The sequence below is a fragment of the Monopterus albus genome, unplaced genomic scaffold (assembly GCF_001952655.1).
Source record: "Monopterus albus unplaced genomic scaffold, M_albus_1.0 scaffold31.1, whole genome shotgun sequence".
Taxonomy (NCBI): Eukaryota; Metazoa; Chordata; class Actinopteri; order Synbranchiformes; family Synbranchidae; genus Monopterus; species Monopterus albus.
In genome coordinates this window covers 4,877,686-4,883,712 of record NW_018127911.1, presented here as the reverse complement: position 1 = coordinate 4,883,712, position 6,027 = coordinate 4,877,686, and positions in this window count along the sequence as shown.

The following is a 6,027-nucleotide window of genomic DNA, read 5'->3' as shown; positions in this document are numbered from 1 at the left end:
TCGTTGTAATAGCTTTTTTTACAAAAGGAAGGACAGTCTCAACTGAACATGTCTCCTATGAGAAAGTGTTTTTTCTGAATCATTCATCCGCTCCAGTCTCCTCCAAAAGCGGGCCTTACTGGTCTGTGTATATCATCTAATTTCTTCCTTTGCTCATTTGGATTCCACAACAAATGATTGTAAAAATAAATAAATAAATTAATCATTTAAAAGATTTAAAAAAGTTACTGTTATCTATTTAATTAATTTACTTTGTTTGACGTGTCTCTGGCAGTTTACTACTTTGATTTGAGATTACATGTAGATTAGTTTAGTTGCTTTACTTTCCTGGTGGTTTAAGTTGCAGAGCAGAATTAATATTTTGACATAAAAATATTTAACAGGTCAGAGAGATGTCCACGGAGGAGCAGGTGCAAATACCAGTTTTACTAGATTTGTATTGGGCACAAATACATAAATACTGTACATCCAAGAACACAACCAGTGAACAAGGGGCCAACACCAAGATTTACCAAATAGATTAGGTTCACATTTTTAGGGCTTGGGATTCAGTACTTTACTGCTCCAGTCTCTGGCCAGTTGCTAAGGGAACACTTGCAGATATAGCTAGTTAACTAAGTGCAGTAAATATGCTCCCGCCGTGGTGATCAATTATGGATGAACTGAGAGAACTTTGACATGTTAAACCTCTTAGAGAGAACAGAGAAGAGAAGCAGCAAGAGAGATAAGAGTGAGAATCCTATCCCTCTCTTTCTCAGAGGGCTGTGAAGATTCATCTCCGACATGTTATCATGCTATTGTTGAAAACTAGACAGTCCACTGTCAGTGGTTTTCAGTACTGTTGATGCACACTCATCTTGGGATAATACATGAGGATACTGGACATGCTATCATTTAAGGTGTTAGTGCTGCATGATTTGAATAATGCACACGAACCCTCAAGTGCTTAATACAGTATGTTGCATTTAAATGACATTGCATGTTGTCATTAAAGTAGAGCAAATTGCAAAGTGCTTTGCAATAAAAACAATAGAAAATAAAATAACAACAATAAATAACATTACCTCAGTAAAGGCCATACAATAGAAATACGTTGTTAAATGAGATTTAACAGAAAACACTGGGTTTGCCTGCCTGAGACTCCAAGGCAGGGAGTTCCAGGTGCCCAGGCAGCAAAAGCCCAGTCGTGTTTTGTCACAACCCAAGATTCTGGAACCATCTCTAGAAACAATCAGGCCCATAGGGAGTTAACAAATCACAAATATAAGCGGGATCCAAACCATTTGAGCAGTAAAATCTTTAAAATCTATTCTAAAATTCACCGGTTATCAGCATAGGGCAGCAAGAGCTGATGAAATGTGGTCACAGCTCTTTGTGTGTGTTAAAAGCCTGGCAGCAGCATTTTGTATCAGCTGAAATCTAAGGCTATTACAACTACTAATTCCAGAATAAGGTGCATTACAGTAATCGAGTCTGGAGGAGAAAACCTATGTACTGTATGATCTTTTCTAAGTCTGAAGGGGAAAGGAAAAACCTAATCGTGGTTAGTAGTTTCAAGTGTACAAAGCAAGATTGCACCTTTTTGGTCACTGGGGTGTAACCAAAAGGCAAATCCGAGTCAAATAAAACACCAACCAAACCAAACAAAACACCGCCTTTGTTCCAAAAAATATCAGCTAGGTAGGGTCCCTGATGGACTAGCAGCCAAGATTCAGCACTCTCTCTGCTGTGTCCTGGGTTCAAGTCAGGGTTGCGTCAGGAAGGGCATCTGGTGTAAAAAGCACATGCCAAACTTCACCATGTGGGTCGTCAGTGTGACAGTTTGCTGTGGCGACCCCTAACAGAAACAGCTGAAAGTGAATTATTTACCAGCTAGGTGACCTAGACCAAAAGAGATATTAGTAATTCTGTCAATACTGGGGCTACTGGGGGTAATTATAATTCCATCTGATTTTGGATCATTTAATTGTATGAAGTTTCTGGAGATCCAGTATTTAATTTCAGTAAGGCAAGAGGATGCATCCATGGTGCCAGGTTGTAACGAGACGTAAAACTGGATGTCATTTGCGTAGCAATGAAATTCACTGTCATTTTTGTGCAAGATTTGCCCAAGGAGCAGCATATAAAAAGTGAACAAAAGAGGTCCCAAAACTGAATCTTGGGCAACCCCGCAAAATAAAGGTGCACAAGAAGAGGAGGTATCACGAAGCACTACCGAAAAGGTAGATAAGAGATTATCCAGTCCAGTGCCACATCAGTATCACAATCTGCAGAGCATTTGATGTGTATCTGATTTGATTTAAACATTTTTAGTTGCTACTAAAGTGGATCTACACACCTTTATTGGACTTTAGTGTAGACCTGCCAGCCTCAGATCTGACGGCCACTCCGGCTGTCATCCCTGGTTGGTCTTCAACTTTTTCTCCCTCCTGGACATCTGTTGTTAGGGGTCAAAAAAGGCTCTCTCTTCCCATTTATGGTCCATCTGGTATTAGCAGTGATGACATCCCGCTCACAAACTAGCATTAAAAAATACTTGAAATAAATAAAGGTACCCATTATAGAGAACATTTCACATTGATGAATAATATATTTTTAGATTTGAATTACTGAAGCATAGTTGTGCACATCACTTCAATGTTGCAACTGATACGTTAGTGCGAATTTTATCTATCTTACTTGCTTATAAATCGAAGTACTGTACATACTTGTCAGGTTTGCCCAGCTCCCCCTTCCTCTCTTCTCTTTCCTCACACTAGCCTAGCCCTTGCACTGATTACACTATTCAACACACCTGCCCCGCTTCCCTGATTACTCACCAGCTGCACCTCATTAGTCTCCTCCATACTTATACACTGTTCACCAGTCACTCCCCTGCCAGTTCTTTCTCTGTCTTCAGGCCAGTGGTTGTTATGTTGTTTTATCAAGTTTATGCTAAGATTGTCTTTGTTCTCTCTAGTCCTTGTTAGCACCCTAGTCGTTATCCTGCCCTGCCGTCTCTAGTGTCTTCTTCCTCTTCGGACCTCTCCTCTGGACCCCCCTGGATTTAATCTACTCCACCAGCCACCGCCTCACAGGTCGATGCACAGTCTCCCTTACCCAGTTTATCCCTGCTCTTCTGTCTACAGCCATCATCACCTCCACCTTGACCAGCCCAGGAGTGACCTCTGCGTCCGCAGCCCGGTACATCATCATCCACCATACCACTGAATGTTTTTTTGCTGCTGCTGATCGACACCCGGTCATCTACCTCATTACTCCTCGTGTATATATGTCACTACCTTCACTGTAAATAAACCTCACTGCTTGCACCAAAGCCAGCTACCTGGGTCTGCTTTTTATCTGCTCGCTCACTCTGTGTTTGAGCGCACCATAAGAATACTCCTAGGCAACTTGTGAACTTGATATATAGAACAGCACTAAAACTGCATTACTTTGCCCCAGAATTTTATGCTAATTTCAAAAACATGCAAATACATTTTTTATAGTCATACTGTAGCTAGAGATGGACACTCTTCTTCTCAGGATTAACCTAATGTCTTTTCCCCACAATATGATAATTCAACACAATACAGACAACGGCACTGTAACCTTTCTTTTTGTTCTGGTCCACTAACTATATTATTATTATTTCCTATCTATGTTTCATTGGTGCCTAAAAATTATAGTTTTTTTTTTTTTTTTACAACAAAGCTTTTATGATAACCTTGTGTTTTCTTCCCTTGTACTTACTACATAATTACACTGTAATGTGCATGCTGTTAGGTGTTAAGAAATTATCCATAAAGTGAGCTAACCTGATACATTAGAGCATGTAACTTTAAATGCCACCTCGGCTGTTAAAGATACAGAATGTTGACTAGTTTGCACAATCCACCAACCAAACATGTTTATTACCACTTGGAAGCACCTCAGACATTTTCAGCAAAAACAACAAAAGTCACCATTTTTATCCAGAATGCCTGAAGGAGTTCAGCCTACAACCCAGCTCGTGCAAAAACCATTAGGGCTTTAGGCCCAAAAGAGGAGAAATGGGGGGGAAATCATTGTGTTGCTCAAGAGAAGAAATAAGAAATACATTGAGAAGATTGTTGGAGATCAATATTCCATTTGGGCTTCAAGACTGTACTAGACAGTAGATAGGCTAATGTTTTGCTGGATAAGCAATGTGTTTGTGTGTGCAAGAATGCTTGGACATTAATTTCTATGACTACAGAAGGAGAGACATGGTAGCGATTGGAAAGCCTGGGATATGCTCGGGGCTTCATGTCACAGGACGAGTTGGACTGTGCAGCTGTCTTCAACTATTGAGGTCATGTTGGATGACAGCATGGTTGGCTCACAAAGCAAAGCATGAGACAGTGGACCAAAGACCTCAGAGTACTGGTACATTGTCCTCATGGAGGGTAAAGTACCTTAGAACTAATAGTTGTAACAGAAAGCATCTGGACTGTATCAAAGCAGGCAGAACCTATATGTTTGTAATATGGTTAAACATTTTGTAATAACTGTGACAGAAGAAAAGGATGCAAAGTGACACAGTGAAAGAGAACGAGATACAAAACTGGGTCTATGGTCAATTCTACACAAGTCAATAAACAGAATTCTTCCTTCACCTATTGCTAACCCTCATTGGGGATTTTGGCAGAGGTCAGCCTCAGCACTGTCACTGAACCACACTTAATGAGGCAAGGTTCCTGCCTCAGCACTCACTCAACCCTCAGCTCCACATTTCAGAGCATAATTCATGTATTCGACCTGTGATTTGAATATGCTTCAGTTTCAATTTGTAAAACTAAACCACTGACTCAAGCACAGATTTAGCCCAGGCAAAGAAAGTGGAAGCAGTGAGAGTGAAATTATAAATTATAATCAGGAAGATTTAAGATAATTAAATTTATAAGACAAAGTGGAAAAGTTTGTTTTGAAGAATTAATTCATGAATCTAAGTAAAGCAATGTTTTCCTCAGCAAGTGCCATCTTGTGCCACCTCAGTCGCTTCAAACTCTTCAGTTGCACACCCTCCTCTATGTCTCATCATCAAAAGACAGAAAGTCCACACAATAATTTCCCACTATTAGTCAAAGGAAGACGTTTTATCAAATATTTTGGGTTCAAACATAATTCAGTGGTAACTTATTTCTTTTAAAGCTGGATGGGCTACTTACTTAAATCAAGTCAAATCATTTTAAATATATAGCCTAAAGTGAGAAACTTAAAGTGCTACAGTGTGTACAACAAAATGCATGTGGTACATTTAAAGTTAAGTGCAACTGGGTTGTGTTCTAAGGTGAGATTGGTTTAGAACAGCTCAGCATTAAAGTGGATGCCTCCCACAGTACTCTGTGCCATAATACCTTTGCTTTTTGGAATTTTGGGGAGTGTTTTAGCCTCCTCCCTTCACCATTCTTTCTCTCTCTCTCACACACTCACACACACACACAGGTAAACACACACACACAGGCTCACTCATGCATTTCCCTCCCTGTGGCTCATTAATCAACGACAGATTATCAGGAAAATGACATGTTCGTGATTGCAGTGTTTCTGGGAAACTTTTTAATATGAGTATAGTTGGAAAGGAGATGCAAATTAGCAGGCTTACTTCAAACATGGTTATTATTCAGCTTGCAGTAGTTTGAGGTTGCTGTCATAAGGCAAAAACTGGAGCTTGCATGCACAACGTAATGAACTTAAAATCTGAAGACCTTTACAAAGTTTTATAAGATCTCTGGTTACATTTACAACTGCAAAGCTGAATGGCGGTATAGTGATAATAGTTGCCTAATAATAGTGCAGGTGAAGGAGTTGATTTATGTTGCTCATTGAACATGATGTATGCCCACTACTGATCACTGCTGCTATGTGCCCTAATCTATACAGTAAAATCACTTTGAAATCGCTAATTAAGATAGATACGTAGTAACTGGTTTCAAAATAAATATATATCTTATTATCCTGAAAAAGAAAAACGGAAAAGGCAATCAGACCATAAACTTAGCCCCTTTGTCCTGCACTGGAATAGCA